This window comes from Amia ocellicauda, unplaced genomic scaffold (genome assembly GCF_036373705.1).
Source record: "Amia ocellicauda isolate fAmiCal2 unplaced genomic scaffold, fAmiCal2.hap1 HAP1_SCAFFOLD_26, whole genome shotgun sequence".
In the NCBI taxonomy this organism is placed as follows: Eukaryota; Metazoa; Chordata; class Actinopteri; order Amiiformes; family Amiidae; genus Amia; species Amia ocellicauda.
In genome coordinates, this window is record NW_027102823.1 from 268,926 (window position 1) to 296,349 (window position 27,424).

General features: G+C 42.1%; 14 non-coding genes across 14 annotated transcripts; all 14 read right to left on the minus strand.

Annotated features, from left to right (window-relative positions):
- Positions 1 to 12: 12 nt before the first annotated feature.
- On the minus strand, positions 13 to 85 carry trnak-uuu (transfer RNA lysine (anticodon UUU)). The gene has a single exon. It is a non-coding gene; the product is annotated as a tRNA-Lys (tRNA).
- A 235-nt stretch (positions 86 to 320) lies between these two features.
- trnay-gua (transfer RNA tyrosine (anticodon GUA)) lies at positions 321 to 409 on the minus strand. The gene is given in 2 exon segments: positions 321 to 356; positions 373 to 409. It is a non-coding gene; the product is annotated as a tRNA-Tyr (tRNA).
- A 3,420-nt stretch (positions 410 to 3,829) lies between these two features.
- On the minus strand, positions 3,830 to 3,902 carry trnak-uuu (transfer RNA lysine (anticodon UUU)). The gene has a single exon. It is a non-coding gene; the product is annotated as a tRNA-Lys (tRNA).
- A 235-nt stretch (positions 3,903 to 4,137) lies between these two features.
- On the minus strand, positions 4,138 to 4,226 carry trnay-gua (transfer RNA tyrosine (anticodon GUA)). The gene is given in 2 exon segments: positions 4,138 to 4,173; positions 4,190 to 4,226. It is a non-coding gene; the product is annotated as a tRNA-Tyr (tRNA).
- Positions 4,227 to 7,648: 3,422 nt separating this feature from the next.
- trnak-uuu (transfer RNA lysine (anticodon UUU)) lies at positions 7,649 to 7,721 on the minus strand. The gene has a single exon. It is a non-coding gene; the product is annotated as a tRNA-Lys (tRNA).
- Positions 7,722 to 7,956: 235 nt separating this feature from the next.
- On the minus strand, positions 7,957 to 8,045 carry trnay-gua (transfer RNA tyrosine (anticodon GUA)). Its single transcript is given in 2 exon segments — positions 7,957 to 7,992; positions 8,009 to 8,045. It is a non-coding gene; the product is annotated as a tRNA-Tyr (tRNA).
- A 6,410-nt stretch (positions 8,046 to 14,455) lies between these two features.
- trnak-uuu (transfer RNA lysine (anticodon UUU)) lies at positions 14,456 to 14,528 on the minus strand. The gene has a single exon. It is a non-coding gene; the product is annotated as a tRNA-Lys (tRNA).
- Positions 14,529 to 14,763: 235 nt separating this feature from the next.
- Positions 14,764 to 14,852, minus strand: trnay-gua (transfer RNA tyrosine (anticodon GUA)). Its single transcript is given in 2 exon segments — positions 14,764 to 14,799; positions 14,816 to 14,852. It is a non-coding gene; the product is annotated as a tRNA-Tyr (tRNA).
- Positions 14,853 to 18,406: 3,554 nt separating this feature from the next.
- On the minus strand, positions 18,407 to 18,479 carry trnak-uuu (transfer RNA lysine (anticodon UUU)). Its single transcript has one exon. It is a non-coding gene; the product is annotated as a tRNA-Lys (tRNA).
- Positions 18,480 to 18,714: 235 nt separating this feature from the next.
- trnay-gua (transfer RNA tyrosine (anticodon GUA)) lies at positions 18,715 to 18,803 on the minus strand. The gene is given in 2 exon segments: positions 18,715 to 18,750; positions 18,767 to 18,803. It is a non-coding gene; the product is annotated as a tRNA-Tyr (tRNA).
- Positions 18,804 to 22,225: 3,422 nt separating this feature from the next.
- trnak-uuu (transfer RNA lysine (anticodon UUU)) lies at positions 22,226 to 22,298 on the minus strand. The gene has a single exon. It is a non-coding gene; the product is annotated as a tRNA-Lys (tRNA).
- A 235-nt stretch (positions 22,299 to 22,533) lies between these two features.
- Positions 22,534 to 22,622, minus strand: trnay-gua (transfer RNA tyrosine (anticodon GUA)). The gene is given in 2 exon segments: positions 22,534 to 22,569; positions 22,586 to 22,622. It is a non-coding gene; the product is annotated as a tRNA-Tyr (tRNA).
- A 3,554-nt stretch (positions 22,623 to 26,176) lies between these two features.
- trnak-uuu (transfer RNA lysine (anticodon UUU)) lies at positions 26,177 to 26,249 on the minus strand. The gene has a single exon. It is a non-coding gene; the product is annotated as a tRNA-Lys (tRNA).
- Positions 26,250 to 26,484: 235 nt separating this feature from the next.
- Positions 26,485 to 26,573, minus strand: trnay-gua (transfer RNA tyrosine (anticodon GUA)). The gene is given in 2 exon segments: positions 26,485 to 26,520; positions 26,537 to 26,573. It is a non-coding gene; the product is annotated as a tRNA-Tyr (tRNA).
- Positions 26,574 to 27,424: the final 851 nt, after the last annotated feature.

Sequence of the window (27,424 nt, forward strand, 5' to 3'; positions counted from 1 at the left end):
TGGTCAACAAGGCGCCCGAACAGGGACTCAAACCCTGGACCCTCAGATTAAAAGTCTGATGTGCTACCGGCTGAGCTACCCGGGCTTCAGTGAAGTGCTTCGCAATGTGTTGGCTTCATGATTGTTCCAGACCGCTTTCTGGCCGGTTTAGAAAACTGGGCTCAGGGTGACAAGGGTCACATGCATATGAGATGTTTGGGCAATGCGAGTTCTCCACAACAAATCCGAATTTCCGGGGTTTTCTCCTTGTCCTCATGCAATTCCAATGGCTTGACATTTGGGAGCTCGTCCAAAACCGATGTCAAACCATAATCACGCCTTCCTTCGAGCCAGAATTGAACCAGCGACCTAAGGATGTCCGCTGCCTGAAACCTACAGTCCTCCGCTCTACCAACTGAGCTATCGAAGGTAAGCTTCTCACCGTCTTCGCCTGGCAGTCTCAGTGGCAGTGCAAAGCCAAGAAGCACCGTGGCTTGGCTCAGTGGTTTTCAACCCGTGTGCCGTGAGGACTACCCAATTGTGTCGTGAGATTTTTATCCCCTGAAAAATATTATGTCATTTTGTTTGGTCAACTTCATAAATCTTGTATCAAATCAAACTTATTCAAATGTGTGAAAATATTACATTTATACATCACCTGTAGAAAGCGTTTCATAACTGAAATGTTGTGTTTGCCGGACTGAACGCACACCTACACTGAGTTGCAGTGCTATCAGTTGTATCGTAAGGTACACTTATAAATTTCAATTTAAGAAGTGAATTTATAGTATCACCTTATCACGAATCCTGGAATCTTGTAGAACTCAATTTCTGTAATAATTGGACACAGACACCAATTCCAAAGATATAAATTGTTAAATTTATTCAAAAACAAAGACTAAATGTAGCACTACACTAATTATACAAAAGGGAAAAGCTAATTAAAATTCAACTCTAGATCAACAAATCAAAGACAAATCACTTCCGTGACCAAATCAAAGACCATGGGATCGCATATGATAACACACAAATCGTTAAACAAAAAAGGTTATAAACACATTAACTACAATACCGGTTAGTAAGACGAAGGTGAGTCTCTCGTTAGTATTGTTAGTCAGACATTAAATAACTACGCAGGTTAGTATTTATGTCAGGTAACTTCTCGTTATATATATATATCAGTCTCATTTACGTTTAGGTGCCGAGAAAGATCCTATCATTACTTGTTACCACAATTTCCCTTAACTGATTATTATTCAATGATCAAGGATAGGCAGGGCCACCAATAATCTAACGTCTATTGACTTGTGTCAATTTCAGACTAAACAGTTAAACAGGAATGAGAAGATATTTCTCGGGGTTGACAGATTTTATTTCTAAAATTATCAACAAAACAGTTTAATGTAACACACATTTATATTTAAGAAAACTAAATGATATTACACATTCTAGAGTTATGAATCACAGAATAACATTTCTAATTGATTTCTCAAATGTCATGAATCATGAACTCCAAACTGTTGAACTTATCTGAACTTCGTCGCAGAGAGGCCTCTCTGTCTTCGGGCTCAGATCACAGCACACGGCACATGGTCCGTGTGGTTTGGAACAAAGGCAGTGCGGTTCGGCTTTGTCCAAGAACTTCCACTCAGTCGATGCACCTGGATTTTGGGGTTTCGCGAAATTAGAGTCTTTTCCAAACAGATTTTCCACTGGTTTGAAGGCTCCAAGGTTGTGCACAAAATCTTCTTTGTAAGCAGGGTTCCACCGTAGTTACTTGAAGACAAAGTCTTTGAGGAAAGCAGGGCCCTGTTTGTTCCAAGGGTCAAGTTTCTTAAGACTCAAATAGCTATTTAAATGACTGAACACTTTCATATACATTCGACTTACTCAATTGTCCAGCTGTAAAACTCCACTGATCAGGTGGGCACAGGCGGACATGCACAGTCTGTAAAGTTCATTCTTTAATAAAGTCCTTGAATAGAATTCTTCGTACGGCTCAATCTCCTTCTCCCAGTTTAACTCTTCTGTTGCCGGCAAAGACTTGGTTGGTTTCTGGTTCCGGTTCGGGCAACAGAGCTACAGCTTGAGCTGTGGCAGCGAGTTACTGGTTCAGGTGAGAGAGAAAGAGAGAGAGAGAGAGAGAGAGAGAGACTGTGCACTGTTCCTTATAGTCTGTCAGATCAATAGGTGATTGGTTCTTGAGTTCTTGAGATTGGATTTCGGTTTCAGCCCCCAGTGTCCTAATGGAGGGGGGCTTGATTTATGACTGATGTCAATCCATGCCATCTTTTGGAAATGCCGGTTGGCCCGGGTTCGTAGCTCTATGTCGGGATTTCGGCTCTCGTCCACTTCAAAGAGTTTTTATCACCTACAGGCCCCTTTCTCCAGACATCTCATAGCAGGATTCAACCTATTTGGCCTCTTCTCGGTGCCATCCTCCCCAAAACTGTCACTTTGATGCAAACCAGTTCCAAGCTGATGAGCAAAGGAAATCTGATAACTTTGGGGGTGGAGAGGTCTTCTTTAGATCAGTGCTTCAGCTCAGAGCCCAAATGCTCTTATCAAAATAAACCCAACATAACGCTACACAGTGAAACTGCAAGGCAATTGATTAAAGGGACAGATGGTGAATTCCTTTTTATCTTTACACTGTTGTTGGATGTCTCCTGTTCCTCTAAGTCTCATTTGGCTTTGGTTTCCCCCCTCTGTGTTGAATAATCGGACTCTAAATAGCCCCGGCGTTTCTCCTGCAGTTCTTCGTTCTTTCCACTGCTAGCGCTGCCTTTGTGAAGGCAGATGGTGCTTGTGAGAAGTCAACAGCGTGTCCACCGAAAAGGGTGTCTGACTCCTGGTATTGGATCCGGATGGGTTGATAACAGACCGAAACGGTTACAATATGATACTGCTTAGATTAACTGTGGATATGTATTGTGATCGTGCTCGGCTCAGGTGTGTGTTCAGTCTGCACACAAAACATTTCGGTCGCGAAACGTCTAATCAAATCGAATAAAACGGCGGGGATAGCATATTTTTTCCGTGTGCTATTGTTTTTCAACAATTGTAATGCCCTTTGTAACGTTTAACCACTTCGTTAAATACAGCTCGTTATAGGATATTGTGAACTGAACCTATTTTGCTGTGAATTTATATTTACTGCGAATAGTTTATTGTGTCTGGTCTTGGTCTGTCTGCACTAAATAAATGATTTATATCAAGGGATTATTTAGTTTGTCTGTGTACTTTTTTACCTAACCACTAAAGGCCACTCCTTGCACTTCACACATTTGCCCTTTTAATTACTCCCTTACTGACATACTTTAAAATGCAATGTGCGTGTGATAATAGTTTTAGCAGCCTGTTGCCATTCAGGTGAGACAATACCTAGTAAATCCTTTTTTTTTTTTTTCATGTTGGTGCGCCGCGAAGGTTTTTGGTCTCTGTCGCTTTTTACACAGTTCTTACAAGTGGCACATTGGGGATGAGGAGCAGAGCATGCTGACACGCATAGCTGTGGACTTCTGCATGGCATGGGGCCACAGGTCATTCCAAGTATTTCAAGACGCCTGCAAATGTGTGGACACGTTGTGTTGGTCCAACCCTCACAGATTGTGCCAAGTCAAGTAGAGATGCATGTTGTGCTGTTCTAAAGTGACACGTCGTCAACGGCAAAAACATCTCTCAGAGTTCCTGGCTTGACTTGCCTCTGGAAGACAACACTTGCCCAGGCTGGATATTTGCCGAAAGAAGCAAAGAGGACCAGAAACCTTGCCTAGACGCAACTGCATATTTTATTGTCACCTGGAAGGCCATCCAGGCTTTTCACCATCATGGCCCTTGGTCAACAAGGCGCCCGAACAGGGACTCGAACCCTGGACCCTCAGATTAAAAGTCTGATGCTCTACCGGCTGAGCTACCCGGGCTTCAGTGAAGTGCTTCACAATGTGTTGGCTTCATGATTGTTCCAGACCGCTTTCTGGCCGGTTTAGAAAACTGGGCTCAGGGTGACAAAGGTCACATGTATATGAGATGTTTGGGCAATGCGAGTTCTCCACAACAAATCCGAATTTCCGGGGTTTTCTCCTTGTCCTCATGCAATTCCAATGGCTTGACATTTGGGAGCTCGTCCAAAACCGATGTCAAACCATAATCACGCCTTCCTTCGAGCCGGAATTGAACCAGCGACCTAAGGATGCCTGCTGCCTGAAACCTACAGTCCTCCGCTCTACCAACTGAGCTATCGAAGGTAAGCTTCTCACTGTCTTCGCCTGGCAGTCTCAGTGGCAGTGCAAAGCCAAGAAGCACCGTGGCTTGGCTCAGTGGTTTTCAACCCGTGTGCCGTGAGGACTACCCAATTGTGTCGTGAGATTTTTATCCCCTGAAAAATATTATGTCATTTTGTTTGGTCAACTTCATAAATCTTGTATCAAATCAAACTTATTCAAATGTGTGAAAATATTACATTTATACATCACCTGTAGAAAGCGTTTCATAACTGAAATGTTGTGTTTGCCGGACTGAACGCACACCTACACTGAGTTGCAGTACTATCAATTGTATCGTAAGGTACACTTATAAATTTCAATTTAAGAAGTGAATTTATATTATCACCTTATCACGAATCCTGGAATCTTGTAGAACTCAATTTCTGTAATAATTGGACACAGACACCAATTCCAAAGATATAAATTGTTAAATTTATTCAAAAACAAAGACTAAATGTAGCACTACACTAATTATACAAAAGGGAAAAGCTAATTAAAATTCAACTCTAGATCAACAAATCAAAGACAAATCACTTCCTTGACCAAATCAAAGACCATGGGATCGCATATGATAACACACAAATCGTTAAACAAAAAAGGTTATAAACACATTAACTACAATACCGGTTAGTAAGACGAAGGTGAGTCTCTCGTTAGTATTGTTAGTCAGACATTAAATAACTACGCAGTTTAGTATTTATGTCAGGTAACTTCTCGTTATATATATATATATCAGTCTCATTTACGTTTAGGTGCCGAGAAAGATCCTATCATTACTTGTTACCACAATTTCCCTTAACTGATTATTATTCAATGATCAAGGATAGGCAGGGCCACCAATAATCTAACGTCTATTGACTTGTGTCAATTTCAGACTAAACAGTTAAACAGGAATGAGAAGATATTTCTCGGGGTTGACAGATTTTATTTCTAAAATTATCAACAAAACAGTTTAATGTAACACACATTTATATTTAAGAAAACTAAATGATATTACACATTCTAGAGTTATGAATCACAGAATAACATTTCTAATTGATTTCTCAAATGTCATGAATCATGAACTCCAAACTGTTAAACTTATCTGAACTTCGTCGCAGAGAGGCCTCTCTGTCTTCGGGCTCAGATCACAGCACACGGCACATGGTCCGTGTGGTTTGGAACAAAGGCAGTGCGGTTCGGCTTTGTCCAAGAACTTCCACTCAGTCGATGCACCTGGATTTTGGGGTTTCGCGAAATTAGAGTCTTTTCCAAACAGATTTTCCACTGGTTTGAAGGCTCCAAGGTTGTGCACAAAATCTTCTTTGTAAGCAGGGTTCCACCGTAGTTACTTGAAGACAAAGTCTTTGAGGAAAGCAGGGCCCTGTTTGTTCCAAGGGTCAAGTTTCTTAAGACTCAAATAGCTATTTAAATGACTGAACACTTTCATATACATTCGACTTACTCAATTGTCCAGCTGTAAAACTCCACTGATCAGGTGGGCACAGGCGGACATGCACAGTCTGTAAAGTTCTTTCTTTAATAAAGTCCTTGAATAGAATTCTTCGTACGGCTCAATCTCCTTCTCCCAGTTTAACTCTTCTGTTGCCGGCAAAGACTTGGTTGGTTTCTGGTTCCGGTTCGGGCAACAGAGCTACAGCTTGAGCTGTGGCAGCGAGTTACTGGTTCAGGTGAGAGAGAAAGAGAGAGAGAGAGAGAGAGAGAGAGACTGTGCACTGTTCCTTATAGTCTGTCAGATCAATAGGTGATTGGTTCTTGAGTTCTTGAGATTGGATTTCGGTTTCAGCCCCCAGTGTCCTAATGGAGGGGGGCTTGATTTATGACTGATGTCAATCCATGCCATCTTTTGGAAATGCCGGTTGGCCCGGGTTCGTAGCTCTATGTCGGGATTTCGGCTCTCGTCCACTTCAAAGAGTTTTTATCACCTACAGGCCCCTTTCTCCAGACATCTCATAGCAGGATTCAACCTATTTGGCCTCTTCTCGGTGCCATCCTCCCCAAAACTGTCACTTTGATGCAAACCAGTTCCAAGCTGATGAGCAAAGGAAATCTGATAACTTTGGGGGTGGAGAGGTCTTCTTTAGATCAGTGCTTCAGCTCAGAGCCCAAATGCTCTTATCAAAATAAACCCAACATAACGCTACACAGTGAAACTGCAAGGCAATTGATTAAAGGGACAGATGGTGAATTCCTTTTTATCTTTACACTGTTGTTGGATGTCTCCTGTTCCTCTAAGTCTCATTTGGCTTTGGTTTCCCCCCTCTGTGTTGAATAATCGGACTCTAAATAGCCCCGGCGTTTCTCCTGCAGTTCTTCGTTCTTTCCACTGCTAGCGCTGCCTTTGTGAAGGCAGATGGTGCTTGTGAGAAGTCAACAGCGTGTCCACCGAAAAGGGTGTCTGACTCCTGGTATTGGATCCGGATGGGTTGATAACAGACCGAAACGGTTACAATATGATACTGCTTAGATTAACTGTGGATATGTATTGTGATCGTGCTCGGCTCAGGTGTGTGTTCAGTCTGCACACAAAACATTTCGGTCGCGAAACGTCTAATCAAATCGAATAAAACGGCGGGGATAGCATAATTTATCCGTGTGCTATTGTTTTTCAACAATTGTAATGCCCTTTGTAACGTTTAACCACTTCGTTAAATACAGCTCGTTATAGGATATTGTGAACTGAACCTATTTTGCTGTGAATTTATATTTACTGCGAATAGTTTATTGTGTCTGGTCTTGGTCTGTCTGCACTAAATAAATGATTTATATCAAGGGATTATTTAGTTTGTCTGTGTACTTTTTTACCTAACCACTAAAGGCCACTCCTTGCACTTCACACATTTGCCCTTTTAATTACTCCCTTACTGACATACTTTAAAATGCAATGTGCGTGTGATAATAGTTTTAGCAGCCTGTTGCCATTCAGGTGAGACAATACCTAGTAAATCCTTTTTTTTTTTTTTCATGTTGGTGCGCCGCGAAGGTTTTTGGTCTCTGTCGCTTTTTACACAGTTCTTACAAGTGGCACATTGGGGATGAGGAGCAGAGCATGCTGACACGCATAGCTGTGGACTTCTGCATGGCATGGGGCCACAGGTCATTCCAAGTATTTCAAGACGCCTGCAAATGTGTGGACACGTTGTGTTGGCCCAACCCTCACAGATTGTGCCAAGTCAAGTAGAGATGCATGTTGTGCTGTTCTAAAGTGACACGTCGTCAACGGCAAAAACATCTCTCAGAGTTCCTGGCTTGACTTGCCTCTGGAAGACAACACTTGCCCAGGCTGGATATTTGCCAAAAGAAGCAAAGAGGACTAGACAACTTGCCTAGACGCAACTGCATATTTTATTGTCACCTGGAAGGCCATCCAGGCTTTTCACCATCATGGCCCTTGGTCAACAAGGCGCCCGAACAGGGACTCAAACCCTGGACCCTCAGATTAAAAGTCTGATGCTCTACCGGCTGAGCTACCCGGGCTTCAGTGAAGTGCTTCACAATGTGTTGGCTTCATGATTGTTCCAGACCGCTTTCTGGCCGGTTTAGAAAACCGGGCTCAGGGTGACAAGGGTCACATGCATATGAGATGTTTGGGCAATGCGAGTTCTCCACAACAAATCCGAATTTCCGGGGTTTTCTCCTTGTCCTCATGCAATTCCAATGGCTTGACATTTGGGAGCTCGTCCAAAACCGATGTCAAACCATAATTACGCCTTCCTTCGAGCTGGAATTGAACCAGCGACCTAAGGATGCCCGCTGCCTGAAACCTACAGTCCTCCGCTCTACCAACTGAGCTATCGAAGGTAAGCTTCTCACCGTCTTCGCCTGGCAGTCTCAGTGGCAGTGCAAAGCCAAGAAGCACCGTGGCTTGGCTCAGTGGTTTTCAACCCGTGTGCCGTGAGGACTACCCAATTGTGTCGTGAGATTTTTATCCCCTGAAAAATATTATGTCATTTTGTTTGGTCAACTTCATAAATCTTGAATCAAATCAAACTTATTCAAATGTGTGAAAATATTACATTTATACATCACCTGTAGAAAGCGTTTCATAACTGAAATGTTGTGTTTTCGGGACTGAACGCACACCTACACTGAGTTGCAGTGCTATCAGTTGTATCGTAAGGTACACTTATAAATTTCAATTTAAGAAGTGAATTTATAGTATCACCTTATCACGAATCCTGGAATCTTGTAGAACTCAATTTCTGTAATAATTGGACACAGACACCAATTCCAAAGATATAAATTGTTAAATTTATTCAAAAACAAAGACTAAATGTAGCACTACACTAATTATACAAAAGGGAAAAGCTAATTAAAATTCAACTCTAGATCAACAAATCAAAGACAAATCACTTCCGTGACCAAATCAAAGACCATGGGATCGCATATGATAACACACAAATCGTTAAACAAAAAAGGTTATAAACACATTAACTACAATACCGGTTAGTAAGACGAAGGTGAGTCTCTCGTTAGTATTGTTAGTCAGACATTAAATAACTACGCAGGTTAGTATTTATGTCAGGTAACTTCTCGTTATATATATATATCAGTCTCATTTACGTTTAGGTGCCGAGAAAGATCCTATCATTACTTGTTACCACAATTTCCCTTAACTGATTATTATTCAATGATCAAGGATAGGCAGGGCCACCAATAATCTAACGTCTATTGACTTGTGTCAATTTCAGACTAAACAGTTAAACAGGAATGAGAAGATATTTCTCGGGGTTGACAGATTTTATTTCTAAAATTATCAACAAAACAGTTTAATGTAACACACATTTATATTTAAGAAAACTAAATGATATTACACATTCTAGAGTTATGAATCACAGAATAACACTTCTAATTGATTTCTCAAATGTCATGAATCATGAACTCCAAACTGTTAAACTTATCTGAACTTCGTCGCAGAGAGGCCTCTCTGTCTTCGGGCTCAGATCACAGCACACGGCACATGGTCCGTGTGGTTTGGAACAAAGGCAGTGCGGTTCGGCTTTGTCCAAGAACTTCCACTCAGTCGATGCACCTGGATTTTGGGGTTTCGCGAAATTAGAGTCTTTTCCAAACAGATTTTCCACTGGTTTGAAGGCTCCAAGGTTGTGCATAAAATCTTCTTTGTAAGCAGGGTTCCACCGTAGTTACTTGAAGACAAAGTCTTTGAGGAAAGCAGGGCCCTGTTTGTTCCAAGGGTCAAGTTTCTTAAGACTCAAATAGCTATTTAAATGACTGAACACTTTCATATACATTCGACTTACTCAATTGTCCAGCTGTAAAACTCCACTGATCAGGTGGGCACAGGCGGACATGCACAGTCTGTAAAGTTCTTTCTTTAATAAAGTCCTTTAATAGAATTCTTCGTACGGCTCAATCTCCTTCTCCCAGTTTAACTCTTCTGTTGCCGGCAAAGACTTGGTTGGTTTCTGGTTCCGGTTCGGGCAACAGAGCTACAGCTTGAGCTGTGGCAGCGAGTTACTGGTTCAGGTGAGAGAGAAAGAGAGAGAGAGAGAGAGAGAGACTGTGCACTGTTCCATATAGTCTGTCAGATCAATAGGTGATTGGTTCTTGAGTTCTTGGGATTGGATTTCGGTTTCAGCCCCCAGTGTCCTAATGGAGGGGGGCTTGATTTATGACTGATGTCAATCCATGCCATCTTTTGGAAATGCCGGTTGGCCCGGGTTCGTAGCTCTATGTCGGGATTTCGGCTCTCGTCCACTTCAAAGAGATTTTATCACCTACAGGCCCCTTTCTCCAGACATCTCATTGCAGGATTCAACCTATTTGGCCTCTTCTCAGTGCCATCCTCCCCAAAACTGTCACTTTGATGCAAACCAGTTCCAAGCTGATGAGCAAAGGAAATCTGATAACTTTGGGGGTGGAGAGGTCTTCTTTAGATCAGTGCTTCAGCTCAGAGCCCAAATGCTCTTATCAAAATACACCCAACATAACGCTACACAGTGGAACTGCAAGGCAATTGATTAAAGGGACAGATGGTGAATTCCTTTTTATCTTTACACTGTTGTTGGATGTCTCCTGTTCCTCTAAGTCTCATTTGGCTTTGGTTTCCCCCCTCTGTGTTGAATAATCGGGCTCTAAATAGCCCCGGCGTTTCTCCTGCAGTTCTTCGTTCTTTCCACTGCTAGCGCTGCCTTTGTGAAGGCAGATGGTGCTTGTGAGAAGTCAACAGCGTGTCCACCGAAAAGGGTGTCTGACTCCTGGTTTTGGATCCGGATGGGTTGATAACAGACCGAAACGGTTACAATATGATACTGCTTAGATTAACTGTGGATATGTATTGTGATCGTGCTCGGCTCAGGTGTGCGTTCAGTCTGCACACAAAACATTTCGGTCGCGAAACGTCTAATCAAATCGAATAAAACGGCGGGGATAGCATGTTTGATCCGTGTGCTATTGTTTTTCAACAATTGTAATGCCCTTTGTAACGTTTAACCACTTCGTTAAATACAGCTTGTTATAGGATATTGTGAACTGAACCTATTTTGCTGTGAATTTATATTTACTGCGAATAGTTTATTGTGTCTGGTCTTGGTCTGTCTGCACTAAATAAATGATTTGTATCAAGGGATTATTTAGTTTGTCTGTGTACTTTTTTACCTAACCACTAAAGGCCACTCCTTGCACTTCACACATTTGCCCTTTTAATTACTCCCTTACTGACATACTTTAACATGCAATGTGCGTGTGATAATAGTTTTAGCAGCCTGTTGCCATTCAGGTGAGACAATACCTAGTAAATCCTTTTTTTTTTTTTTCATGTTGGTGCGCCGCGAAGGTTTTTGGTCTCAGCAAAGTGTGCCGTGGCATTACAACGCTTGGGAACCACTGGCTTGGCTTGTTGGGCATCCAGGTATGCACTGAGATTACGATCGGCACGATGATTGTCGTTCTCAGGAGAATTGTGTTTCTTTGCTGATCACGTTCTCTGTCGCTTTTTACACAGTTCTTACAAGTGGCACATTGGGGATGAGGAGCAGAGCATGCTGACACGCATAGCTGTGGACTTCTGCATGGCATGGGGCCACAGGTCAGTTCTTGAGACTGAACGCACACCTACACTGAGTTGCAGTGCTATCAGTTGTATCGTAAGGTACACTTATAAATTTCAATTTAAGAAGTGAATTTATAGTATCACCTTATCACGAATCCTGGAATCTTGTAGAACTCAATTTCTGTAATAATTGGACACAGACACCAATTCCAAAGATATAAATTGTTAAATTTATTCAAAAACAAAGACTAAATGTAGCACTACACTAATTATACAAAGGGAAAAGCTAATTAAAATTCAACTCTAGATCAACAAATCAAAGACAAATCACTTCCGTGACCAAATCAAAGACCATGGGATCGCATATGATAACACACAAATCGTTAAACAAAAAAGGTTATAAACACATTAACTACAATACCGGTTAGTAAGACGAAGGTGAGTCTCTCGTTAGTATTGTTAGTCAGACATTAAATAACTACGCAGGTTAGTATTTATGTCAGGTAACTTCTCGTTATATATATATATCAGTCTCATTTACGTTTAGGTGCCGAGAAAGATCCTTTCATTACTTGTTACCACAATTTCCCTTAACTGATTATTATTCAATGATCAAGGATAGGCAGGGCCACCAATAATCTAACGTCCATTGACTTGTGTCAATTTCAGACTAAACAGTTAAACAGGAATGAGAAGATATTTCTCGGGGTTGACAGACTTTATTTCTAAAATTATCAACAAAACAGTTTAATGTAACACACATTTATATTTAAGAAAACTAAATGATATTACACATTCTAGAGTTATGAATCACAGAATAACATTTCTAATTGATTTCTCAAATGTCATGAATCATGAACTCCAAACTGTTAAACTTATCTGAACTTCGTCGCAGAGAGGCCTCTCTGTCTTCGGGCTCAGATCACAGCACACGGCACATGGTCCGTGTGGTTTGGAACAAAGGCAGTGCGGTTCGGCTTTGTCCAAGAACTTCCACTCAGTCGATGCACCTGGAAGTTGGGGTTTCGCGAAATTAGAGTCTTTTCCAAACAGATTTTCCACTGGTTTGAAGGCTCCAAGGTTGTGCACAAAATCTTCTTTGTAAGCAGGGTTCCACCGTAGTTACTTGAAGACAAAGTCTTTGAGGAAAGCAGGGCCCTGTTTGTTCCAAGGGTCAAGTTTCTTAAGACTCAAATAGCTATTTAAATGACTGAACACTTTCATATACATTCGACTTACTCAATTGTCCAGCTGTAAAACTCAACTGATCAGGTGGGCACAGGCGGACATGCACAGTCTGTAAAGTTCTTTCTTTAATAAAGTCCTTTAATAGAATTCTTCGTACGGCTCAATCTCCTTCTCCCAGTTTAACTCTTCTGTTGCCAGCAAAGACTTGGTTGGTTTCTGGTTCCGGTTCGGGCAACAGAGCTACAGCTTGAGCTGTGGCAGCGAGTTACTGGTTCAGGTGAGAGAGAAAGAGAGAGAGAGAGAGAGAGAGAGAGACTGTGCACTGTTCCTTATAGTCTGTCAGATCAATAGGTGATTGGTTCTTGAGTTCTTGAGATTGGATTTCGGTTTCAGCCCCCAGTGTCCTATTGGAGGGGGGCTTGATTTATGACTGATGTCAATCCATGCCATCTTTTGGAAATGCCGGTTGGCCCGGGTTCGTAGCTCTATGTCGGGATTTCGGCTCTCGTCCACTTCAAAGAGTTTTTATCACCTACAGGCCCCTTTCTCCAGACATCTCATAGCAGGATTCAACCTATTTGGCCTCTTCTCGGTGCCATCCTCCCCAAAACTGTCACTTTGATGCAAACCAGTTCCAAGCTGATGAGCAAAGGAAATCTGATAACTTTGGGGGTGGAGAGGTCTTCTTTAGATCAGTGCTTCAGCTCAGAGCCCAAATGCTCTTATCAAAATAAACCCAACATAACGCTACACAGTGGAACTGCAAGGCAATTGATTAAAGGGACAGATGGTGAATTCCTTTTTATCTTTACACTGTTGTTGGATGTCTCCTGTTCCTCTAAGTCTCATTTGGCTTTGGTTTCCCCCCTCTGTGTTGAATAATCGGACTCTAAATAGACCCGGCGTTTCTCCTGCAGTTCTTCGTTCTTTCCACTGCTAGCGCTGCCTTTGTGAAGGCAGATGGTGCTTGTGAGAAGTCAACAGCGTGTCCACCGAAAAGGGTGTCTGACTCCTGGTATTGGATCCGGATGGGTTGATAACAGACCGAAACGGTTACAATATGATACTGCTTAGATTAACTGTGGATATGTATTGTGATCGTGCTCGGCTCAGGTGTGCGTTCAGTCTGCACACAAAACATTTCAGTCGCGAAACGTCTAATCAAATCGAATAAAACGGCGGGGATAGCATATTTTATCCGTGTGCTATTGTTTTTCAACAATTGTAATGCCCTTTGTAACGTTTAACCACTTCGTTAAATACAGCTCGTTATAGGATATTGTGAACTGAACCTATTTTGCTGTGAATTTATATTTACTGCGAATAGTTTATTGTGTCTGGTCTTGGTCTGTCTGCACTAAATAAATGATTTATATCAAGGGATTATTTAGTTTGTCTGTGTACTTTTTTACCTAACCACTAAAGGCCACTCCTTGCACTTCACACATTTGCCCTTTTAATTACTCCCTTACTGACATACTTTAAAATGCAATGTGCGTGTGATAATAGTTTTAGCAGCCTGTTGCCATTCAGGTGAGACAATACCTAGTAAATCCTTTTTTTTTTTTTTCATGTTGGTGCGCCGCGAAGGTTTTTGGTCTCTGTCGCTTTTTACACAGTTCTTACAAGTGGCACATTGGGGATGAGGAGTAGAGCATGCTGACACGCATAGCTGTGGACTTCTGCATGGCATGGGGCCACAGGTCATTCCAAGTATTTCAAGACGCCTGCAAATGTGTGGACACGTTGTGTTGGCCCAACGCTCACAGATTGTGCCAAGTCAAGTAGAGATGCATGTTGTGCTGTTCTAAAGTGACACGTCGTCAACGGCAAAAACATCTCTCAGAGTTCCTGGCTTGACTTGCCTCTGGAAGACAACACTTGCCCAGGCTGGATATTTGCCAAAAGAAGCAAAGAGGACTAGACAACTTGCCTAGACGCAACTGCATATTTTATTGTCACCTGGAAGGCCATCCAGGCTTTTCACCATCATGGCCCTTGGTCAACAAGGCGCCCGAACAGGGACTCAAACCCTGGACCCTCAGATTAAAAGTCTGATGCTCTACCGGCTGTGCTACCGGGGCTTCAGTGAAGTGCTTCACAATGTGTTGGCTTCATGATTGTTCCAGACCGCTTTCTGGCCGGTTTAGAAAACTGGGCTCAGGGTGACAAGGGTCACATGCATATGAGATGTTTGGGCAATGCGAGTTCTCCACAACAAATCCGAATTTCCGGGGTTTTCTCCTTGTCCTCATGCAAATCCAATGGCTTGACATTTGGGAGCTCGTCCAAAACCGTTGTCAAACCATAATCACGCCTTCCTTCGAGCCGGAATTGAACCAGCGACCTAAGGATGCCCGCTGCCTGAAACCTACAGTCCTCCGCTCTACCAACTGAGCTATCGAAGGTAAGCTTCTCACTGTCTTCGCCTGGCAGTCTCAGTGGCAGTGCAAAGCCAAGAAGCACCGTGGCTTGGCTCAGTGGTTTTCAACCCGTGTGCCGTGAGGACTACCCAATTGTGTCGTGAGATTTTTATTCCCTGAAAAATATTATGTCATTTTGTTTGGTCAACTTCATAAATCTTGTATCAAATCAAACTTATTCAAATGTGTGAAAATATTACATTTATACATCACCTGTAGAAAGCGTTTCATAACTGAAATGTTGTGTTTGCCGGACTGAACGCACACCTACACTGAGTTGCAGTGCTATCAGTTGTATCGTAAGGTACACTTATAAATTTCAATTTAAGAAGTGAATTTATAGTATCACCTTATCACGAATCCTGGAATCTTGTAGAACTCAATTTCTGTAATAATTGGACACAGACACCAATTCCAAAGATATAAATTGTTAAATTTATTCAAAAACAAAGACTAAATGTAGCACTACACTAATTATACAAAAGGGAAAAGCTAATTAAAATTCAACTCTAGATCAACAAATCAAAGACAAATCACTTCCGTGACCAAATCAAAGACCATGGGATCGCATATGATAACACACAAATCGTTAAACAAAAAAGGTTATAAACACATTAACTACAATACCGGTTAGTAAGACGAAGGTGAGTCTCTCGTTAGTATTGTTAGTCAGACATTAAATAACTACGCAGGTTAGTATTTATGTCAGGTAACTTCTCGTTATATATATATATCAGTCTCATTTACGTTTAGGTGCCGAGAAAGATCCTATCATTACTTGTTACCACAATTTCCCTTAACTGATTATTATTCAATGATCAAGGATAGGCAGGGCCACCAATAATCTAACGTCTATTGACTTGTGTCAATTTCAGACTAAACAGTTAAACAGGAATGAGAAGATATTTCTCGGGGTTGACAGATTTTATTTCTAAAATTATCAACAAAACAGTTTAATGTAACACACATTTATATTTAAGAAAACTAAATGATATTACACATTCTAGAGTTATGAATCACAGAATAACATTTCTAATTGATTTCTCAAATGTCATGAATCATGAACTCCAAACTGTTAAACTTATCTGAACTTCGTCGCAGAGAGGCCTCTCTGTCTTCGGGCTCAGATCACAGCACACGGCACATGGTCCGTGTGGTTTGGAACAAAGGCAGTGTGGTTCGGCTTTGTCCAAGAACTTCCACTCAGTCGATGCACCTGGATTTTGGGGTTTCGCGAAATTAGAGTCTTTTCCAAACAGATTTTCCACTGGTTTGAAGGCTCCAAGGTTGTGCATAAAATCTTCTTTGTAAGCAGGGTTCCACCGTAGTTACTTGAAGACAAAGTCTTTGAGGAAAGCAGGGCCCTGTTTGTTCCAAGGGTCAAGTTTCTTAAGACTCAAATAGCTATTTAAATGACTGAACACTTTCATATATATTCGACTTACTCAATTGTCCAGCTGTAAAACTCCACTGATCAGGTGGGCACAGGCGGACATGCACAGTCTGTAAAGTTCTTTCTTTAATAAAGTCCTTTAATAGAATTCTTCGTACGGCTCAATCTCCTTCTCCCAGTTTAACTCTTCTGTTGCCGGCAAAGACTTGGTTGGTTTCTGGTTCCGGTTCGGGCAACAGAGCTACAGCTTGAGCTGTGGCAGCGAGTTACTGGTTCAGGTGAGAGAGAAAGAGAGAGAGAGAGAGAGAGAGACTGTGCACTGTTCCTTATAGTCTGTCAGATCAATAGGTGATTGGTTCTTCAGTTCTTGGGATTGGATTTCGGTTTCAGCCCCCAGTGTCCTAATGGAGGGGGGCTTGATTTATGACTGATGTCAATCCATGCCATCTTTTGGAAATGCCGGTTGGCCCGGGTTCGTAGCTCTATGTCGGGATTTCGGCTCTCGTCCACTTCAAAGAGATTTTATCACCTACAGGCCCCTTTCTCCAGACATCTCATTGCAGGATTCAACCTATTTGGCCTCTTCTCAGTGCCATCCTCCCCAAAACTGTCACTTTGATGCAAACCAGTTCCAAGCTGATGAGCAAAGGAAATCTGATAACTTTGGGGGTGGAGAGGTCTTCTTTAGATCAGTGCTTCAGCTCAGAGCCCAAATGCTCTTATCAAAATACACCCAACATAACACTACACAGTGGAACAGCAAGGCAATTGATTAAAGGGACAGATGGTGAATTCCTTTTTATCTTTACACTGTTGTTGGATGTCTCCTGTTCCTCTAAGTCTCATTTGGCTTTGGTTTCCCCCCTCTGTGTTGAATAATCGGGCTCTAAATAGCCCCGGCGTTTCTCCTGCAGTTCTTCGTTCTTTCCACTGCTAGCGCTGCCTTTGTGAAGGCAGATGGTGCTTGTGAGAAGTCAACAGCGTGTCCACCGAAAAGGGTGTCTGACTCCTGGTTTTGGATCCGGATGGGTTGATAACAGACCGAAACGGTTACAATATGATACTGCTTAGATTAACTGTGGATATGTATTGTGATCGTGCTCGGCTCAGGTGTGCGTTCAGTCTGCACACAAAACATTTCGGTCGCGAAACGTCTAATCAAATCGAATAAAACGGCGGGGATAGCATGTTTGATCCGTGTGCTATTGTTTTTCAACAATTGTAATGCCCTTTGTAACGTTTAACCACTTCGTTAAATACAGCTTGTTATAGGATATTGTGAACTGAACCTATTTTGCTGTGAATTTATATTTACTGCGAATAGTTTATTGTGTCTGGTCTTGGTCTGTCTGCACTAAATAAATCATTTGTATCAAGGGATTATTTAGTTTGTCTGTGTACTTTTTTACCTAACCACTAAAGGCCACTCCTTGCACTTCACACATTTGCCCTTTTAATTACTCCCATACTGACATACTTTAACATGCAATGTGCGTGTGATAATAGTTTTAGCAGCCTGTTGCCATTCAGGTGAGACAATACCTAGTAAATCCTTTTTTTTTTTTTCATGTTGGTGCGCCGCGAAGGTTTTTGGTCTCAGCAAAGTGTGCCGTGGCATTACAACGCTTGGGAACCACTGGCTTGGCTTGTTGGGCATCCAGGTATGCACTGAGATTACGATCGGCACGATGATTGTCGTTCTCAGGAGAATTGTGTTTCTATGCTGATCACGTTCTCTGTCGCTTTTTACACAGTTCTTACAAGTGGCACATTGGGGATGAGGAGCAGAGCATGCTGACACGCATAGCTGTGGACTTCTGCATGGCATGGGGCCACAGGTCATTCCAAGTATTTCAAGACGCCTGCAAATGTGTGGACACGTTGTGTTGGTCCAACCCTCACAGATTGTGCCAAGTCAAGTAGAGATGCATGTTGTGCTGTTCTAAAGTGACACGTCGTCAACGGCAAAAACATCTCTCAGAGTTCCTGGCTTGACTTGCCTCTGGAAGACAACACTTGCCCAGGCTGGATATTTGCCGAAAGAAGCAAAGAGGACCAGAAACCTTGCCTAGACGCAACTGCATATTTTATTGTCACCTGGAAGGCCATCCAGGCTTTTCACCATCATGGCCCTTGGTCAACAAGGCGCCGGAACAGGGACTCGAACCCTGGACCCTCAGATTAAAAGTCTGATGCTCTACCGGCTGAGCTACCCGGGCTTCAGTGAAGTGCTTCACAATGTGTTGGCTTCATGATTGTTCCAGACCGCTTTCTGGCCGGTTTAGAAAACTGGGCTCAGGGTGACAAAGGTCACATGTATATGAGATGTTTGGGCAATGCGAGTTCTCCACAACAAATCCGAATTTCCGGGGTTTTCTCCTTGTCCTCATGCAATTCCAATGGCTTGACATTTGGGAGCTCGTCCAAAACCGATGTCAAACCATAATCACGCCTTCCTTCGAGCCGGAATTGAACCAGCGACCTAAGGATGCCTGCTGCCTGAAACCTACAGTCCTCCGCTCTACCAACTGAGCTATCGAAGGTAAGCTTCTCACTGTCTTCGCCTGGCAGTCTCAGTGGCAGTGCAAAGCCAAGAAGCACCGTGGCTTGGCTCAGTGGTTTTCAACCCGTGTGCCGTGAGGACTACCCAATTGTGTCGTGAGATTTTTATCCCCTGAAAAATATTATGTCATTTTGTTTGGTCAACTTCATAAATCTTGTATCAAATCAAACTTATTCAAATGTGTGAAAATATTACATTTATACATCACCTGTAGAAAGCGTTTCATAACTGAAATGTTGTGTTTGCCGGACTGAACGCACACCTACACTGAGTTGCAGTACTATCAATTGTATCGTAAGGTACACTTATAAATTTCAATTTAAGAAGTGAATTTATAGTATCACCTTATCACGAATCCTGGAATCTTGTAGAACTCAATTTCTGTAATAATTGGACACAGACACCAATTCCAAAGATATAAATTGTTAAATTTATTCAAAAACAAAGACTAAATGTAGCACTACACTAATTATACAAAAGGGAAAAGCTAATTAAAATTCAACTCTAGATCAACAAATCAAAGACAAATCACTTCCTTGACCAAATCAAAGACCATGGGATCGCATATGATAACACACAAATCGTTAAACAAAAAAGGTTATAAACACATTAACTACAATACCGGTTAGTAAGACGAAGGTGAGTCTCTCGTTAGTATTGTTAGTCAGACATTAAATAACTACGCAGTTTAGTATTTATGTCAGGTAACTTCTCGTTATATATATATATATCAGTCTCATTTACGTTTAGGTGCCGAGAAAGATCCTATCATTACTTGTTACCACAATTTCCCTTAACTGATTATTATTCAATGATCAAGGATAGGCAGGGCCACCAATAATCTAACGTCTATTGACTTGTGTCAATTTCAGACTAAACAGTTAAACAGGAATGAGAAGATATTTCTCGGGGTTGACAGATTTTATTTCTAAAATTATCAACAAAACAGTTTAATGTAACACACATTTATATTTAAGAAAACTAAATGATATTACACATTCTAGAGTTATGAATCACAGAATAACATTTCTAATTGATTTCTCAAATGTCATGAATCATGAACTCCAAACTGTTAAACTTATCTGAACTTCGTCGCAGAGAGGCCTCTCTGTCTTCGGGCTCAGATCACAGCACACGGCACATGGTCCGTGTGGTTTGGAACAAAGGCAGTGCGGTTCGGCTTTGTCCAAGAACTTCCACTCAGTCGATGCACCTGGATTTTGGGGTTTCGCGAAATTAGAGTCTTTTCCAAACAGATTTTCCACTGGTTTGAAGGCTCCAAGGTTGTGCACAAAATCTTCTTTGTAAGCAGGGTTCCACCGTAGTTACTTGAAGACAAAGTCTTTGAGGAAAGCAGGGCCCTGTTTGTTCCAAGGGTCAAGTTTCTTAAGACTCAAATAGCTATTTAAATGACTGAACTCTTTCATATACATTCGACTTACTCAATTGTCCAGCTGTAAAACTCCACTGATCAGGTGGGCACAGGCGGACATGCACAGTCTGTAAAGTTCTTTCTTTAATAAAGTCCTTGAATAGAATTCTTCGTACGGCTCAATCTCCTTCTCCCAGTTTAACTCTTCTGTTGCCGGCAAAGACTTGGTTGGTTTCTGGTTCCGGTTCGGGCAACAGAGCTACAGCTTGAGCTGTGGCAGCGAGTTACTGGTTCAGGTGAGAGAGAAAGAGAGAGAGAGAGAGAGAGAGAGAGACTGTGCACTGTTCCTTATAGTCTGTCAGATCAATAGGTGATTGGTTCTTGAGTTCTTGAGATTGGATTTCGGTTTCAGCCCCCAGTGTCCTAATGGAGGGGGGCTTGATTTATGACTGATGTCAATCCATGCCATCTTTTGGAAATGCCGGTTGGCCCGGGTTCGTAGCTCTATGTCGGGATTTCGGCTCTCGTCCACTTCAAAGAGTTTTTATCACCTACAGGCCCCTTTCTCCAGACATCTCATAGCAGGATTCAACCTATTTGGCCTCTTCTCGGTGCCATCCTCCCCAAAACTGTCACTTTGATGCAAACCAGTTCCAAGCTGATGAGCAAAGGAAATCTGATAACTTTGGGGGTGGAGAGGTCTTCTTTAGATCAGTGCTTCAGCTCAGAGCCCAAATGCTCTTATCAAAATAAACCCAACATAACGCTACACAGTGAAACTGCAAGGCAATTGATTAAAGGGACAGATGGTGAATTCCTTTTTATCTTTACACTGTTGTTGGATGTCTCCTGTTCCTCTAAGTCTCATTTGGCTTTGGTTTCCCCCCTCTGTGTTGAATAATCGGGCTCTAAATAGCCCCGGCGTTTCTCCTGCAGTTCTTCGTTCTTTCCACTGCTAGCGCTGCCTTTGTGAAGGCAGATGGTGCTTGTGAGAAGTCAACAGCGTGTCCACCGAAAAGGGTGTCTGACTCCTGGTATTGGATCCGGATGGGTTGATAACAGACCGAAACGGTTACAATATGATACTGCTTAGATTAACTGTGGATATGTATTGTGATCGTGCTCGGCTCAGGTGTGTGTTCAGTCTGCACACAAAACATTTCGGTCGCGAAACGTCTAATCAAATCGAATAAAACGGCGGGGATAGCATAATTTATCCGTGTGCTATTGTTTTTCAACAATTGTAATGCCCTTTGTAACGTTTAACCACTTCGTTAAATACAGCTCGTTATAGGATATTGTGAACTGAACCTATTTTGCTGTGAATTTATATTTACTGCGAATAGTTTATTGTGTCTGGTCTTGGTCTGTCTGCACTAAATAAATGATTTATATCAAGGGATTATTTAGTTTGTCTGTGTACTTTTTTACCTAACCACTAAAGGCCACTCCTTGCACTTCACACATTTGCCCATTTAATTACTCCCTTACTGACATACTTTAAAATGCAATGTGCGTGTGATAATAGTTTTAGCAGCCTGTTGCCATTCAGGTGAGACAATACCTAGTAAATCCTTTTTTTTTTTTTTCATGTTGGTGCGCCGCGAAGGTTTTTGGTCTCTGTCGCTTTTTACACAGTTCTTACAAGTGGCACATTGGGGATGAGGAGCAGAGCATGCTGACACGCATAGCTGTGGACTTCTGCATGGCATGGGGCCACAGGTCATTCCAAGTATTTCAAGACGCCTGCAAATGTGTGGACACGTTGTGTTGGCCCAACCCTCACAGATTGTGCCAAGTCAAGTAGAGATGCATGTTGTGCTGTTCTAAAGTGACACGTCGTCAACGGCAAAAACATCTCTCAGAGTTCCTGGCTTGACTTGCCTCTGGAAGACAACACTTGCCCAGGCTGGATATTTGCCAAAAGAAGCAAAGAGGACTAGACAACTTGCCTAGACGCAACTGCATATTTTATTGTCACCTGGAAGGCCATCCAGGCTTTTCACCATCATGGCCCTTGGTCAACAAGGCGCCCGAACAGGGACTCAAACCCTGGACCCTCAGATTAAAAGTCTGATGCTCTACCGGCTGAGCTACCCGGGCTTCAGTGAAGTGCTTCACAATGTGTTGGCTTCATGATTGTTCCAGACCGCTTTCTGGCCGGTTTAGAAAACCGGGCTCAGGGTGACAAGGGTCACATGCATATGAGATGTTTGGGCAATGCGAGTTCTCCACAACAAATCCGAATTTCCGGGGTTTTCTCCTTGTCCTCATGCAATTCCAATGGCTTGACATTTGGGAGCTCGTCCAAAACCGATGTCAAACCATAATTACGCCTTCCTTCGAGCTGGAATTGAACCAGCGACCTAAGGATGCCCGCTGCCTGAAACCTACAGTCCTCCACTCTACCAACTGAGCTATCGAAGGTAAGCTTCTCACCGTCTTCGCCTGGCAGTCTCAGTGGCAGTGCAAAGCCAAGAAGCACCGTGGCTTGGCTCAGTGGTTTTCAACCCGTGTGCCGTGAGGACTACCCAATTGTGTCGTGAGATTTTTATCCCCTGAAAAATATTATGTCATTTTGTTTGGTCAACTTCATAAATCTTGAATCAAATCAAACTTATTCAAATGTGTGAAAATATTACATTTATACATCACCTGTAGAAAGCGTTTCATAACTGAAATGTTGTGTTTGCGGGACTGAACGCACACCTACACTGAGTTGCAGTGCTATCAGTTGTATCGTAAGGTACACTTATAAATTTCAATTTAAGAAGTGAATTTATAGTATCACCTTATCACGAATCCTGGAATCTTGTAGAACTCAATTTCTGTAATAATTGGACACAGACACCAATTCCAAAGATATAAATTGTTAAATTTATTCAAAAACAAAGACTAAATGTAGCACTACACTAATTATACAAAAGGGAAAAGCTAATTAAAATTCAACTCTAGATCAACAAATCAAAGACAAATCACTTCCGTGACCAAATCAAAGACCATGGGATCGCATATGATAACACACAAATCGTTAAACAAAAAAGGTTATAAACACATTAACTACAATACCGGTTAGTAAGACGAAGGTGAGTCTCTCGTTAGTATTGTTAGTCAGACATTAAATAACTACGCAGGTTAGTATTTATGTCAGGTAACTTCTCGTTATATATATATATCAGTCTCATTTACGTTTAGGTGCCGAGAAAGATCCTATCATTACTTGTTACCACAATTTCCCTTAACTGATTATTATTCAATGATCAAGGATAGGCAGGGCCACCAATAATCTAACGTCTATTGACTTGTGTCAATTTCAGACTAAACAGTTAAACAGGAATGAGAAGATATTTCTCGGGGTTGACAGATTTTATTTCTAAAATTATCAACAAAACAGTTTAATGTAACACACATTTATATTTAAGAAAACTAAATGATATTACACATTCTAGAGTTATGAATCACAGAATAACACTTCTAATTGATTTCTCAAATGTCATGAATCATGAACTCCAAACTGTTAAACTTATCTGAACTTCGTCGCAGAGAGGCCTCTCTGTCTTCGGGCTCAGATCACAGCACACGGCACATGGTCCGTGTGGTTTGGAACAAAGGCAGTGCGGTTCGGCTTTGTCCAAGAACTTCCACTCAGTCGATGCACCTGGATTTTGGGGTTTCGCGAAATTAGAGTCTTTTCCAAACAGATTTTCCACTGGTTTGAAGGCTCCAAGGTTGTGCATAAAATCTTCTTTGTAAGCAGGGTTCCACCGTAGTTACTTGAAGACAAAGTCTTTGAGGAAAGCAGGGCCCTGTTTGTTCCAAGGGTCAAGTTTCTTAAGACTCAAATAGCTATTTAAATGACTGAACACTTTCATATACATTCGACTTACTCAATTGTCCAGCTGTAAAACTCCACTGATCAGGTGGGCACAGGCGGACATGCACAGTCTGTAAAGTTCTTTCTTTAATAAAGTCCTTGAATAGAATTCTTCGTACGGCTCAATCTCCTTCTCCCAGTTTAACTCTTCTGTTGCCGGCAAAGACTTGGTTGGTTTCTGGTTCCGGTTCGGGCAACAGAGCTACAGCTTGAGCTGTGGCAGCGAGTTACTGGTTCAGGTGAGAGAGAAAGAGAGAGAGAGAGAGAGAGAGACTGTGCACTGTTCCATATAGTCTGTCAGATCAATAGGTGATTGGTTCTTGAGTTCTTGGGATTGGATTTCGGTTTCAGCCCCCAGTGTCCTAATGGAGGGGGGCTTGATTTATGACTGATGTCAATCCATGCCATCTTTTGGAAATGCCGGTTGGCCCGGGTTCGTAGCTCTATGTCGGGATTTCGGCTCTCGTCCACTTCAAAGAGATTTTATCACCTACAGGCCCCTTTCTCCAGACATCTCATTGCAGGATTCAACCTATTTGGCCTCTTCTCAGTGCCATCCTCCCCAAAACTGTCACTTTGATGCAAACCAGTTCCAAGCTGATGAGCAAAGGAAATCTGATAACTTTGGGGGTGGAGAGGTCTTCTTTAGATCAGTGCTTCAGCTCAGAGCCCAAATGCTCTTATCAAAATACACCCAACATAACGCTACACAGTGGAACTGCAAGGCAATTGATTAAAGGGACAGATGGTGAATTCCTTTTTATCTTTACACTGTTGTTGGATGTCTCCTGTTCCTCTAAGTCTCATTTGGCTTTGGTTTCCCCCCTCTGTGTTGAATAATCGGGCTCTAAATAGCCCCGGCGTTTCTCCTGCAGTTCTTCGTTCTTTCCACTGCTAGCGCTGCCTTTGTGAAGGCAGATGGTGCTTGTGAGAAGTCAACAGCGTGTCCACCGAAAAGGGTGTCTGACTCCTGGTTTTGGATCCGGATGGGTTGATAACAGACCGAAACGGTTACAATATGATACTGCTTAGATTAACTGTGGATATGTATTGTGATCGTGCTCGGCTCAGGTGTGCGTTCAGTCTGCACACAAAACATTTCGGTCGCGAAACGTCTAATCAAATCGAATAAAACGGCGGGGATAGCATGTTTGATCCGTGTGCTATTGTTTTTCAACAATTGTAATGCCCTTTGTAACGTTTAACCACTTCGTTAAATACAGCTTGTTATAGGATATTGTGAACTGAACCTATTTTGCTGTGAATTTATATTTACTGCGAATAGTTTATTGTGTCTGGTCTTGGTCTGTCTGCACTAAATAAATCATTTGTATCAAGGGATTATTTAGTTTGTCTGTGTACTTTTTTACCTAACCACTAAAGGCCACTCCTTGCACTTCACACATTTGCCCTTTTAATTACTCCCTTACTGACATACTTTAACATGCAATGTGCGTGTGATAATAGTTTTAGCAGCCTGTTGCCATTCAGGTGAGACAATACCTAGTAAATCCTTTTTTTTTTTTTTCATGTTGGTGCGCCGCGAAGGTTTTTGGTCTCAGCAAAGTGTGCCGTGGCATTACAACGCTTGGGAACCACTGGCTTGGCTTGTTGGGCATCCAGGTATGCACTGAGATTACGATCGGCACGATGATTGTCGTTCTCAGGAGAATTGTGTTTCTTTGCTGATCACGTTCTCTGTCGCTTTTTACACAGTTCTTACAAGTGGCACATTGGGGATGAGGAGCAGAGCATGCTGACACGCATAGCTGTGGACTTCTGCATGGCATGGGCCACAGGTCATTCCAAGTATTTCAAGACGCCTGCAAATGTGTGGACACGTTGTGTTGGTCCAACCCTCACAGATTGTGCCAAGTCAAGTAGAGATGCATGTTGTGCTGTTCTAAAGTGACACGTCGTCAACGGCAAAAACATCTCTCAGAGTTCCTGGCTTGACTTGCCTCTGGAAGACAACACTTGCCCAGGCTGGATATTTGCCGAAAAAAGCAAAGAGGACCAGAAACCTTGCCTAGACGCAACTGCATATTTTATTGTCAACTGGAAGGCCATCCAGGCTTTTCACCATCATGGCCCTTGGTCAACAAGGCGCCCGAACAGGGAGTCGAACACTGGACCCTCAGATTAAAAGTCTGATGCTCTACCGGCTGAGCTACCCGGGCTTCAGTGAAGTGCTTCACAATGTGTTGGCTTCATGATTGTTCCAGACCGCTTTCTGGCCAGTTTAGAAAACTGGGCTCAGGGTGACAAGGGTCACATGCATATGAGATGTTTGGGCAATGCGAGTTCTCCACAACAAATCCGAATTTCCGGGGTTTTCTCCTTGTCCTCATGCAAATCCAATGGCTTGACATTTGGGAGCTCGTCCAAAACCGTTGTCAAACCATAATCACGCCTTCCTTCGAGCCGGAATTGAACCAGCGACCTAAGGATGCCCGCTGCCTGAAACCTACAGTCCTCCGCTCTACCAACTGAGCTATCGAAGGTAAACTTCTCACGGTCTTCGCCTGGCAGTCTCAGTGGCAGTGCAAAGCCAAGAAGCACCGTGGCTTGGCTCAGTGGTTTTCAACCCGTGTGCCGTGAGGACTACCCAATTGTGTCGTGAGATTTTTATCCCCTGAAAAATATTATGTCATTTTGTTTGGTCAACTTCATAAATCTTGTATCAAATCAAACTTATTCAAATGTGTGAAAATATTACATTTATACATCACCTGTAGAAAGCGTTTCATAACTGAAATGTTGTGTTTGCCGGACTGAACGCACACCTACACTGAGTTGCAGTGCTATCAGTTGTATCGTAAGGTACACTTATAAATTTCAATTTAAGAAGTGAATTTATAGTATCACCTTATCACGAATCCTGGAATCTTGTAGAACTCAATTTCTGTAATAATTGGACACAGACACCAATTCCAAAGATATAAATTGTTAAATTTATTCAAAAACAAAGACTAAATGTAGCACTACACTAATTATTCAAAAGGGAAAAGCTAATTAAAATTCAACTCTAGATCAACAAATCAAAGACAAATCACTTCCGTGACCAAATCAAAGACCATGGGATCGCATATGATAACACACAAATCGTTAAACAAAAAAGGTTATAAACACATTAACTACAATACCGGTTAGTAAGACGAAGGTGAGTCTCTCGTTAGTATTGTTAGTCAGACATTAAATAACTACGCAGGTTAGTATTTATGTCAGGTAACTTCTCGTTATATATATATATATCAGTCTCATTTACGTTTAGGTGCCGAGAAAGATCCTATCATTACTTGTTACCACAATTTCCCTTAACTGATTATTATTCAATGATCAAGGATAGGCAGGG